Source organism: Anoplolepis gracilipes, chromosome 2 (genome assembly GCF_047496725.1).
Source record: "Anoplolepis gracilipes chromosome 2, ASM4749672v1, whole genome shotgun sequence".
NCBI lineage: Eukaryota > Metazoa > Arthropoda > Insecta > Hymenoptera > Formicidae > Anoplolepis > Anoplolepis gracilipes.
In genome coordinates this window covers 495,438-508,605 of record NC_132971.1, presented here as the reverse complement: position 1 = coordinate 508,605, position 13,168 = coordinate 495,438, and the positions used below count along the sequence as shown (strand labels likewise).

Here is a 13,168-nt window from a genome sequence, read left to right as displayed (position 1 = left end):
ACGATAGTCGAGAAAGAAATATACATTCTTTTCCTCGCTCCATTCTTATCAGATTGGCTCGTAGCAATTATCGTCGCTGAAAAAAGAAAAAAACATAATAGGCTTAGGCGATTCAGAAGAATCTCACGGGGGTAAAATTGTACGCGTACACACGAGCGGGCGAGTCTCGCGAAAGGGCATCGCTATTAAATTCCTCGGCAACTCGGTGGATTTGTATAACGGGCTGCAAAGCAATTATGCTTTTGTAGCTTTCTAAAGTTGGCTCAGTGCGCGATCATCAGGAGAAGTAGCGGCGCACTCCGGCGACTATCACGCGCAGTGGACATTTTCATTCAGAAGTTGCAACTGCGGTCGTAGCGATAAATAAATTCGTTTACGCAATAGCGCGACTCCGACGCCATTGACGAAAACTGTTTATCGCGGGAGTTGTATGTCGGTTTGTGATACTGATAAAATACGCGAAATAGAAATTCGCGAAATCGCGATACGCAATTAAATTCCTGTATTATCACTATTATTTTAAAAATTTGCTAAACAACAGCTCGTGAGATTTTTCACTTTACAACTTACTCGTGTTTGTAAAACGAAATATAATTTTCACCAATAAAATCCCTAACGCTCTCATTAAACTCTCATCGTATTATTATTTTATATATATATATATATATATATATATATATATATATATATGTAAATATTGATAAATAAAGATATATTGATAAATAACTGTTTACATGATTTTTCGCTCTGTATAATTATTCGCTTCTTCTGTAAAATGAAGTGTAATTTATAGGAATGACATTTTGGAAAATATATCGTCTCAACGTTTACTGGCACGAACGAAACTTTAGCATATTTTTCAAGAGTGCATACCCATTGTGAGCAGCGAGGCATTTATCTTTTAAGTTACACAGAGGAGAGGAATTACAGTCAGCTATCCACTCCTGGCTCCTCTCCGTTTTCCACCTTAATCTTGTTTAACTTTTTATAAGCACGCCTCGGTGTGGTCTCTGTAACAGCCCGATACTTACAACCACTATTTAATTCTGCTGTTATTTGCCTAAATTCTGTTAGAGCGTGCGTTTATGTAAAAACGTCGGGTCAGTGTGATGTAAATTATCAATTCTTTAACGATCTCAGACCTTTCTCGCTGCGTGCTCGGATTATATTCATTCCCTGAATTTTTCAAGAACACCGTCCGACTTAACAATATATATATGTATATCGCCACGTATAAAAAAAATAATAACTCTGCCCACGACGCGCGAGTCTGAGATGATAAAATTGGTTCTTTTATAAAGTGGCACTCTCGTTGGATTCGCCGTTAATTCAGCGCCGATCATAATTCACTCGCTATTCACTCACGTAAAAGACACAAGGAACAAACTTTTCGTAAAGTTTAACAACACGCAGCCGTATGTGTGTGTGTGTGTGTGTGTAAAGAGACCGAAATCTCTGCGCATATTAAAAAGAAAATTGAATTATTATTTTCCTCGAAAAAATTTCTTTTTTTTTTTTTTTTTTTTTTTTTGAATAAAATAAAACCAATGGATCCATGAACAAGCTGTCTCGAAAGTTCATCCGATTGTAGGTAGGTTGAGTTTTCGTCGACATACGGCGATCCTACACCATTGCCACCGCCGAGGGGATTGTTGGTTCGAGGGGGGTAGGTAGGTAGGTAGGTTAAGGGTTGGAAGGCGGAAGTGCGGCAAGACGGTGCCGGCAACGGTGGAAGGTAGCGGACGACGACGATGTAGGGGCGCGGGTGGGCCGAACGGCCACGAAGAGAGGCAGAGGCAGGCTCGTCGAGGGGTTGAAACGCAGAGAGCGGCCAGGGGAGGGAAACCGTCGTGTGCGGGGGCGGGTGCGAGGAGGACGCCAACGGTGGTCGGGGGAGGCCGGATGGCGGTGAGGTGGGCGCGGGGGAGAGACTCGGGCGAAAGGGCGAGGGTTGAAACCGGCGGCTGAGGGGGATGAGAAGGCAAGCAAGACCACTACCTACCGCCTCACCTCGCCTCTTTGCTACGCCACGCCTCGCCTCACAATGCACCGGATTAGCGATTGTATTGATCCGCCCTCGCGCTAGTCCCTACAGAACATTTCCTATCCCCCTCCCCCTCCCCTCCCCTCCCCCTCCCCCAATCTCCCTCGTCGTCCTCGTCCTCGTCCTCGTCGCCGTCGTCCTCGTTCTCGTCCTTGTCCTCGGCGTCCTGCTTGCGAGAAGGAGCCACATTTTGGACCGCGTGTAGCCACCCCCACCCACCCTGCTTGGCCACCCGTCGCTCGCTGCCGCCGACCCGCCTTGTCACGACACCACCGACGCCACTGTACGCGCGAAAGAGGATACTAAGAAATTGCACTTTCCTACCTCGATAAATTTATGCGAATCTATCGTTGTGCGTTATCAGGACAAAATACCATTTATCGACATGTATTGATCCTGCGTAGAAGGAGATCGTTTCACTATTTATTTTTATCCACATACGCCTTTTGTTTTAAGTCAGCTAATCAATTAAAAATTATTAGAAAAAATTAATTTTTATATTTATTATAATTTTTATTCAACCACAATCAATTAGAAACGAAGAATATCTTCAAGTAAAATTATAATTTTTAATTTAATCAGTCAATAAGAAATCGAGTATCTTTGAGAACAAAATTCAAGAACAAGAATCTATCTATAAAACACGCAAACTCTATTGTATAAAAATATTTTTCTGGTGTATATATCTTATTTAATTTTATTGTATTACATATTTCTTGATCGCGCGATAATCATACGATTAATATTTTTTAATTCGACTTTATAAAGTTGCGCAATTTAATTCGCTCGAAAGCTATCATCGTCATACTTTTGCCTCTGTTGCTATATAGAAGAGCCACGTTCACTCTATTTTCGGTTCGTTACCCAGTGCCTGACGCAAGGAAAAGTGCAAAGCAAGATGCCATCGTGGAGGCGTGTTGCTGACGCGCGTACGACATGTCAGGAACTTGGAATGATCGTGGGAGTTGCCGGTGCTATGCCGACTGAATTTATCCGTACGCTCGCGTTACTCCCGAAAAAAAACCTTCCAGCTGTATCTCCGTCGAGCCATTCCGCGCTTGTCGCGGAATTTTCTACGTGTCGTAGCCGTCTTCTCTATCTCGTCGTTCCGGACTGCGTCCCGAGACCGGAGAAGGGTCGTAGATGCCGAGTAAAAGCGTATGCAGGGCAAACGGTTGCTGACACTCGCACGGACCGCGCGGTTCGCCGAGTTTACGCAAATTTTTTTTTCTTGTCCCGTGAAAATTACCTCCCGTAAACGCCGCGTTTCTCTTTTTTCTTCCCTCTTCTCTCATATTTCCCTTCTCTCGCCCGCATTTGCCGATTTTCGATCTTTCTGCGCACGCTGATGCGGAAATCAGGGAAAGTTCGATGTGTATATCTGGCACGTGCGTGATTGTATATATGTGCGGAAAAATTGAAGAGACAGAGATGAGAGGAGAAAAAAAAAAAGGGAGCGCTCATATACATGACGGAACGAAAGTATATCGGAATTCTCCAAGATTTCGTCTCGTGTCTCGATTTTACCTATGCCATCCGAGAATATTGACTCTCGGGAAGCGCCAGCTTTTGGTCCACATCGCGTCCCCGATTCATCCACTTCTATCGCCACAGGGAGAGCTGTGTGAAAAGCAAGGGGCGCGGAAAGGCGGAGCGGGGCACTGCTGACATTTGCTCGTCGCGCCCAGAAATCCGAAATTCTCGCAGAAATCCCTTTTTCATAGCACGTAGCATCAGCGCGACCGTTCTCGAAAAGCGGTCGACGACGACGACGACGACGACGACGACGACGACGACGACGACGACGACGACGACGACGACGACCAGGCACGGTTGAATTGAGGTCGCGCGTCAGGAAGTCATTGCAACAGCGTGTACTTTTTTGAGCGTACCATCCTACGATATTTTTAAATATTGCGACAGAAAATAACTTTTAAAAACAAATAAACTCTATATATATATAGATCTGGGTTTATTAGATTAATGGTGAAACGGGATGTATGAAGAACGTATATTTAAAAAATTTTCGCATACAAAAATGGATGATCAATAGCCGGTTGGATCGGTATTTACGAGTTAGACGTGATCCGCAAATTTTTCCCGAGGAGGATGGAATTTTTCTATATATAGATCATGTATAAATCAATAATTTCTATATCGCTGTAATTATATATTTTTTTCTGATACGATAATAAATGAAAGATGCAGAAATTGTAAGATAATTTAAACGTAACAAGTTTGATGATGCAAAATAAAAATAGATAGGACGAAAAAAAGAGTGAATAACAATTAAATTGCGAAAGATTTTGATTATTTGATAAAGTTTTTCGAAAGATATATATGAACCAGATAGAGACGGAGAATTCTTATAATATATTTTGGGCATGCTGTGACAATAGTATGACGAATAGCTGTCGGATCTCGGGACCCTAGGGTATACATCACCCAGTTACTAGAACTGGGTTGAAGTCACAGATAGCGGAAGGTCGGGTGGCCATTTTGCCGTGGAGATACTATGGCAGAACGGTTGCCAATGGGGTTTCAGGGAGAAAACGACGGGGGCGTACGGGCTCGCGGGAAGGCGAGGGGGTCATGAAGTAGCGCGTAGCGAGCGTTAAGCGTTAACGTCCGGCATGAGGGGTTGTGCATCACACACGAAGAAGGGCTCCTTTGCGCCTTGGCAAAGGCAATGCCCTTTCGCTCGTGGGCAGGAGCCTGCGGCGGAGGGTGTCACATGCCTATAGGTCCTAGCGAAACGGTGGGGAAGTCAAGGGAGAGTCGAACGGGAGGAGGAGGAGGTGGAGGGGTTGACGTGCCTTGACGTAGGGTCGGAGATGGAAGAGGAGCGGAGCGAGGGGGCTGATGGTCGCGGCGCACTTACCATCCTTCCTACGGACGCCATGTCTCCGTGTCTCGTTTAGTCAATGTCGAAAACCGACTTACGTAGCCCTCTCGCTCTCCCTCGCTCTCCCTCGCTCCATCGCTCTTTCCCGTCCCTCTCGCCTTCTTCTCTAGCATCCCCCTCCTCTCTCGCGCCTCCACTGTGTGTAAGACGGTGCGCTGCTTCTCTGTCCCTTTTATCGGTCTCTCTGTTTGCTCTCTTTTCCGCGTCCGCGGTGCCGCTACTTTGGACCCTGAAACTTTTTGGTCGTAGACTGCTGATAAGTTGGCCTCGTTTATCATCTTCCGAGCTGGTATTAACGAGACGCTACTCGAGCCACAGAATCCACCGGATTCGAATCGTGAGAGATGTTCCAAACACTTTTTCGCGAGGGGCAAACAATTTATGCGATCAGACATGTATGTACGACAAATCTCAATGTTCGTGAATAAATCTACACTTGTTGCAAACCGATGGACGCGAACGAGTTACTTCTCTACGTCGGCAATTCCTATAAAAATCGAAACGATTTATTGAAACCGATTTATTGAATACCATGTGTATGTGTTCGCGAGATAAATAATGGAAATAAAAACTCGTACAGATTAAAGTATTCTATGTGCTTTAAACTTTTGCAGTTTGTCATAATAAATAAATTTAAATTTAATATTATATTATATTATACGTATAAAAGTTTTGATTTAAAAAACTATATATATATATATATATGTTCGGCATAGATTTATGACTTATGATTTGGCTTGTCACATCAAAATCAAAGTAATTATTGTTTCAACAATATTTGTCTCGATGATATTTCTGTCTCGATGACAACAGTAGCATATATATATATATATAAACGAAAATCTTTCGCGATATCAAATAATAAAACAAACAGTCATTAAAATCACACCTCTCGAGTTAAAGAGAAACGCGAGTCAGAAATCACATTTTCTTCCGCCGTTGAGCTCTCTCTCTCTCTCTCTCTCTCTCTCTCTCTCTCTCTCTCTCTCTCTCTCTCTCTCTCTCTCTCTCTCTCTCTCTCTCTCTCTCTCTCTCTCTCTCTCTCTCTCTCTTTAAACGTGTCCTGCGCCCGTGATAACGTTAAAAAATCGTCTGAAATTGGACAAAGTATATATATAAAAAAAAGCAGGCCAAACGTCTACCGAATTTTTACTCTTAATGGAACGGGTCAGGTTCCTTTTATCAATTTATAGTTAACCCCGTCTCGTGACCCATTAATGGCCCGAGGCGAGACAGCACTGTCCCCGGCCATTTCGCCCGCTTTACTGCCGTCTGGATGTAGTTTATGGTCGCAAAGCTAAACTCTGTATTAATTCCATGAAAACACACCTAAAATCCTGCCATAAACTCAACTGCGCCACTGTTAACTAAATTCTATTCGTTGTTGTAGTCTCCTCGTTTGTTGCGTCACGAGAGAACCAGTTCTTCAAGAGAGAAGTTGATATGAGGGAGTCAAATAATTTTTTTCTCGTTACAAATTGTCACTTGTGTGAGGTAAACTTAAAGAACGTGATCAACGTTTATTTATTCATATTATTATCAAAAGTAAAAATGCGGAATGTGTTTACTTTTATATATAATTATATCTTTACAAAAAAGATTTCTATTTATATAAATATTAAAGATTGTCACTATTTCCCGTGATTAAAAAACTGATACAAATTTTTTGATAAAATAAAATGCTTTTTTTAAAATAAGTTCATTTTATAATAAAATCGCGAAATACAACAGAGGCCAGAATATAATATATTTCTTCATTTGTATGCGAATATCTTTTATTATATATAAATTCGTCTCTCGTCAGTCATATATTTCTTGACAAATTAATTTTCGTATTTAAAAATTTAATTAGTGTAGAAATACTATATCAGCATTTTTTTCAATAATAAATAATCTGAATAATTTGGACAAATTTTACCAATCTATTCTATTAACTTTTAAATTTATTTTATATTTATTTTATTAATTTATACCGAAAAGAGAAAGGCGGCATAAAAATTTATTATGTGATTTAAAAAATACTCTTGTCACTGAAATATAATTATATCATTTGTACGATTGTACCATTTGTATTAAAAATAATTAAAAGCGTTATTATTGTATTTTCCGACGGTCATACGGTCAAGTAAATTTTCAAAATGTTAACTGTCATCAGCTTTATTAGTTATCTATTATTATAAAACGGCAATCAGATAAACGAGAGATTTTTATAAAAAATAATTATTTAATTGAGCGATCGAGAATTTTTTTATAGTATAGCGATCTGAGTAATATTGTATTTCGCGCATATATTGACATTCGCGGCATTATTGACCTCATTGTGAAAGGCACTTAATTACCAATCGAAAAGTTCGGAAACGAGCATTCTTAACGATTCGTCTGAAAGAGTTTGAACGAAGGCTGATAGGCAAAGCAACTCGTCTTCTCCGACCTCATTCACTCTCGTCCGGCCTCCCTTTCCGCCCCTTTTGTGGAAGGGGTTGCCGTTTAACTGCTCGAACCTCGATAATTCTCAACGTGGACTCGAACAATTTTGCCGAAACGAATTCGTGATCTTGCCGCGCGCGGTGGAGTACGCAGGGGGGGGGGGGAGGAAAGGGAAAACGAGTCGGGCGCGAGGGTTCGAGGGGGAGGGGGATGTCGGTTGGCGTGGTACCACCGCCGGTGCCGATGGAATTACGTTCTTCCCCACACCTCTTACGAAAGATCGTATATACTCACATCTAGACGCGTATATACATATACACGCGCTTGTAAGCGCGCGTAGACGAGCGCGTTTGTAAGCATACACACTCGCATATCTGTGTATATCGATGAACGTGTGTCTGTATATATGTATGTGTATGTGTGTGTGTGTGTGTGTGTGTGTAATACGTGCTCGCATCCCAGCGGTAGCGATGGCGTGCGTGCGTGTCAGACAGACGATGAGAAAGAGCTGGTGCATTCGAGGTATCCGTGCGAGCTTGAAGGGACGAGGGTGGGTCGGGTCGAGGGTGGTCGAACGAGGGCGAGGATAGAACGAGCGAAAGGACGGGAGATGGGAGAAGAGAGAGAGAGAGAGAGAGAGAGAGAGAAAGCGCGCAAACGAGACAGAGAAGGCGGGAGAGAAGGGTGCAGGTTTACGACTTCGGTGTGTGCTAGTCTGGCCGAAGGGGGTGGAAGGTCGTATAAGCGGGTGGGCCTCCCCCATGGGAGGACGAAGGGTGGTCGTCGGGTGGATGGTGGGACTCCGGTAGTGCCGGAAAGGGGGTGGATAGCCTGGGGGCGGCTAGACTTCCGAAACAGTAAAACCACGTCGGTGTGTGCGTCCCCGTAACCACCACCGTCCTACTCTACCGACCTGTCCTCTCATACCCTTACCCGGAGACCTCTGTCCTTCTCTCCCTATGTTGCATCTCCCATCGTCTCACTGCTTCTCGCTCTTCTTCTCTCTCCCATTTCTTCTCTCTCTCTCTCTCTCTCTCTCTCTCTCGCTCTCGCTCTCTATCTATCTATCTATCTATCTATCTCTCTCTTTCTCCATCGAGCCGCCATCCCTCGTCGTGCCTGCAGCAACCCTATAAACCCTGGTCGTCCGCTGGCGCTAGCTCGTTCACTCGAGCGATGTATCCAGACGTAAGCGAAGGCCGTAATTTCACGAGTGTCTGCGTGAACCGTCCCGTCCCGTCCCGTCCCTCTCTTTCTTCTCTCTCTCTCTCTCTCTCTCTCTCTCTCTCTCGTTCTCTTTTTCCTCCTTTCTGCTTCTCTTTCGCTCTCTTCATCTCTTCGCGCGTCTCTTTCTCTCGACAGTCTTCTCTGTCTTTCTTCCTTCGCACGATTCCGTTCTTGTAAGGTTTCACAAATGTGTACATACATGCGACACGAAACATCACCGCGTACGTGTGCGAAACGCGTACACGCGCGTCTCATATCGCGCATACACGGAAGGACATGTGCACACATACGTGAGAAAATTTGGTCTGTCGGGATGTGAGAGAGGCTATGTGTCCGAGAGATATCTCGAATGACGCGGTACCTGATCAATCGAAAGACGACTGGAATCCCATGGCCGCGCTTATGTTGTTACGCATCTATGAGAGGTCGATCGGCGTAAAATTCCTTGGAAGATTTTCGTTGTTATTTTCGACGCGGAAACAAAAATGACTCGAGGAGAAAGGACTCGGAGAGTTAAGGAGATTGTCTCGATATGATTCCCTGTCTTAATTCTTCTCAGTGGCTCTATATTCGCCGGAGAGATCCGCAAGGATTAAACTAGGTTTAATCATTCAGATAAATATTCATCGGACGAAACTTTGTCGACGGATGCCTCGCGCGGTGTTAGATTATCATCCCGGCGTGATTTTATTTCGTCGGCCGATTCATGCCGCTCTCCGACCGTTATATATATATATATATATATACATATCGTTTTATATATCGGACTTATGACGCGCGACGAAGCCTTTACCAACGAAGGGAGGACTCTCGATCTCTTTTTTTCGCGGCGGCTTTGCTCTTTTGCAGATTTTATGGCACCGCTCATGGGCGAGAGAGCGAGCGAACGAGCGGGCGGGTCCGCTAGACCCGCGATATTTCGCATATCAATAGCGGATGGCAGAGCTTCGCTCGATTTGAATTTCAAAACCTTAAATAGGAGGCCGTGGCTATAAGATAGAACAGGCGATATACCAGTTTTAATAAAGCCCGGCCGCCGCTCACAGTGTCGGTCGCGTTGATGCAAACACTCGGAACCTTCTCCAGAGATATACGGACGTAATGCCGGGGCTAACGTACAGCTTGACAATCAACCATTGCTCGTCAATCCGCCTTTCTATGACATTGATCGTTCGCGATTTATATATATTTATATTTCTAGCTATACTATTTTTCTTCGATTACATATGTGTCGCACGCGTTGGAGGGTTTAATCCTTCAAGCACATACTTTCAAATATTCTAGATTTCAACGCATTAATCGTACAAAGTCTACAAATTTCTTGGCCGATATTGACTCGTGCAGAAAGGGAGAAAAATATATATAATATTCGTTATTCATTTTTCTTCAAAACATCGAGGCTAGTTTTGCAACATTATGCGTATTACAGTTTTACGTTGGCGAAATTCATTTTTAATTAATGCTCGTTGTAGTTTTATCGTCTTGTCTCATCTCCTCCATTACTTGAATAGCATGAATAGCTAACGTAATTAGCGTGACCTCTTTCGGTCATTTATGCATCCTCATTCTCTTTCATTCATCAAATCGATCCGCGACATGACGTTAAGCAAGGGCGCTTTATCGCCGATCTGACAATTTTAACGAGTTAATCCTCTATGAATGGAAATTAATACCTCTTTGATAAATAAAAAAAGGAAATGAAAATATATTATTTCGCTCATTATTATAAGAGTGATGTGAGGTTGTTTGTCAAATATAAATTTTAATAAAGTGTACGTAGTAAGTAACTGACAACTGACAACTGACGTAGCCGTTTAAAAAAAAATTTCAAAGATTGAATTACATCATGTTTTTAAAATAAACTTGCTTTAAGCATTAGTCGGTTAATAAAGCGTGCAATTAACGTCGTTTCCGGAAATTATCATTTTCAGAGCGTTGAACTTTCTTCTTCTAGATCCTCCGTTGTCGTCGTCATCGCGGCAACGGTGTTGTGTACGTCGTAAAACCGACCTATCTCAACTCAATAATTCCTACCTCCTTGCAGTACCCCCGTATTTTCTCGACGCCTCGACGCCTCGACGCGACGGAACGACAGATGGACCATATCGAAAGCTTCGTGGCTTTATCTTCCAATCATTTCGCCTTGCTCTTGATTACCCCTCGATAAAAGTTTTTAATCTGCTTTTCATTATGAAAGATACAGGCGTCCCTCTACCTATACCTTCGTCGTCAGCTTGGCGTTATCGCGCGTAGGTAGCGGATCGTCAGGCATACAAATACGCACACACATGTACTCATGCACACGACAGAATGCACGTCTTCGCGCTTGTTGGGGTTTACGGTCCGTATCTTTATGTGCGTGTACGTGTTCGAGAGTACGTGGCGCGGCATTAACAGTGCGAAGGGTAGCGACGAGGGAGGCTGAGAACGGCGGCGGCGGCGGCGGCGGCGGCGGCGGCGGCGGCGGCGGCAGCGGCGGCGGGTGTTACGGCAGTAAATCTATGTCTGTGTGAGTGAGGAGAAATGGCTATGGATGGGTGTCGGTGAGATACACGCTTCTGCGAGGGAGCGCGAGAACGTGTGAGAGGGTGAGTGCGTCTAGACCGGGGTGAGACTGCGTCACAACCCTGGCCTCGTATCGCGAGGGGGTTCTGTTTAACGACAGACGATCGAGGGATGGGGATTCACCTGCCGGCGCTTTCTCTCCCCTCTCTCTCTCTCTCTCTCTCTCTCTCTCTCTCTCTCTCTCTCTCTCTCTCGCTTTACTTTCTCTCTCTATCTTTTCTCTCTCTCGCTACCTTTTCCTATTCGCCGTCCGCGCTCTTTACGACAGTCAGCGGCGATGTGTTAACTGCCCTGTTACCGCTGACATTTCGCTCCCTTTAAACTACCACGGGCCAAAAAGCGGGGACAAGAGGGGACGATGCATTTTAACCCTAATCGGTTCCGCAATTAGTTAGGGGTTACCTCGCGCACATCGCGATACGTCGAGATATCACTCAAAACCACACATCATCGTTAAGCATCGATTAAGAGTTTACGTTACGAACGCGCACTTTTCAAATTGATTTTTTTATAATGATATTTTTTTTTTTTTTACTTTGCAAGAGTCTTATTGTCCGACAAATTATCGAAATAAAAATTGTACATTATACATGTTTTTGTTACAAAATATACAATATCATATTATAATATAATCGTCTAATTAACTGTATTTTCCTCTTACGTTTATTACATGTTCATTCTTTTATTTGCAAATATTTCGATATGTTTGCTACTTGTATTTTCACTTTTGATTTGAATATTTTTCCTCAAATTTCTTTTCCAAACTTTTGATACTTCGTATTGTACTTATATACAATACATGTATTTATGTTTGAAATACTGATTGCAGTTGAAATAAAAGAATCAATTTTTTTTCGCGGTGACAAATCGTCGATTTAAAGTGTCATTTATAGTAAGAATTATTTTCAACACAGAGAATAAATAATAATATTTGATATTAATAGAGGCCGCGCACGCGAAGATAAATGGTGGCGTGGTCGCGAATGAGATTTTACGACGCCGTTCTCAGCTCTCAAAATTGACGTCGCTACGAGTGTTCCTTATAAACTTACTTTACTCTTCCGTCGTCGTTTTAAATAATTACGCTCTTAATGGGGAAGCTGCGTCTAGACTAGGGAGAGACTGCATCATAAACCTGGTCCCGTATCGCGCGCGGAGGCTCTGCTTAACACACTATCGAGGGGTGGCAGACTCATCCGCCGTCCCGACTACTCTCTTCCGTCTCCCCCTATTCCTCCCTTCGCCCCCTCGTTTCACCAGCCCTCGCGCTCTTTGTCCTACTCTTTACGACTACCGGCGCGCGGCATTAACTGCCTTCTTCCCGCCAATATTACGTTCCCTTTAAAGCCATTTCGGGGATGGTGGTCAAGTGTTCTCGGATATCGCGTTTCAAGGTTTAACGTAACCTGCATATATCGCATCTTTAAAGCCGTCTAGGGACGACGTTCCGTGATGCACTTAACGGCATTAACTCCATCAACGTTCGCCGTCGTTCCGTTCAATTACTGATTATCCTGTATCCGCTAATTTACCTTTGCAATCGCATTAGAAGACTTTTATTTCGCGGGCTCTTCGTACAATTTGCAACTTTGCAGATTCAAAATCGGATATATTTTAAATCGTGGAAAACGCGCGGCGAATGTAAAATCCGAAAATTATCCCCTTGCAACTTTACAAAAATTTGTAATAATTTTTAATTACGACAGTAGTAAGTAAAAGCTCGTGTCGATTATATTTCGTGTTTTATGTTAAAATATCCAAAGGCTCAAGAATAATCGTGTGATAAATTTTGTCACTAGACAGGCAAAATAAATAATTATTTATTTAATCTTAACGCAGAGCGCGTTTGGACTGATGACAAAGCATGCTACAGAATCTCGACTTGCGCCTGATGAGAAAGAGAACCGCGATTAAGAATAGATTATCAAGAGATGAGAATTTACTTGGCGACCTCGCTGTCTCTATCTCACACCCATTTCCGTCTCGCCCTTTATTGCAGT

The 13,168-nt window shown here is 43.3% G+C and overlaps 2 long non-coding RNA genes across 2 annotated transcripts in view; one reads left to right on the top strand and one right to left on the bottom strand.

Moving 5' to 3' along the window:
- The window catches only part of LOC140663304 (uncharacterized), an 81,218-nt gene that overhangs the window by 8,207 nt on the left and 59,843 nt on the right, over nucleotides 1-13,168 (top strand). The gene's annotated exons all lie outside the window — the stretch shown is intronic.
- LOC140663302 (uncharacterized) overlaps nucleotides 3,950-13,168 on the bottom strand; it is a 145,870-nt gene continuing 136,651 nt past the window's right edge. The window contains exon 3 of the long non-coding RNA XR_012046247.1: nucleotides 3,950-5,184. This is a non-coding gene — a long non-coding RNA (uncharacterized lncRNA). The remainder of the gene's footprint in view (nucleotides 5,185-13,168) is intronic.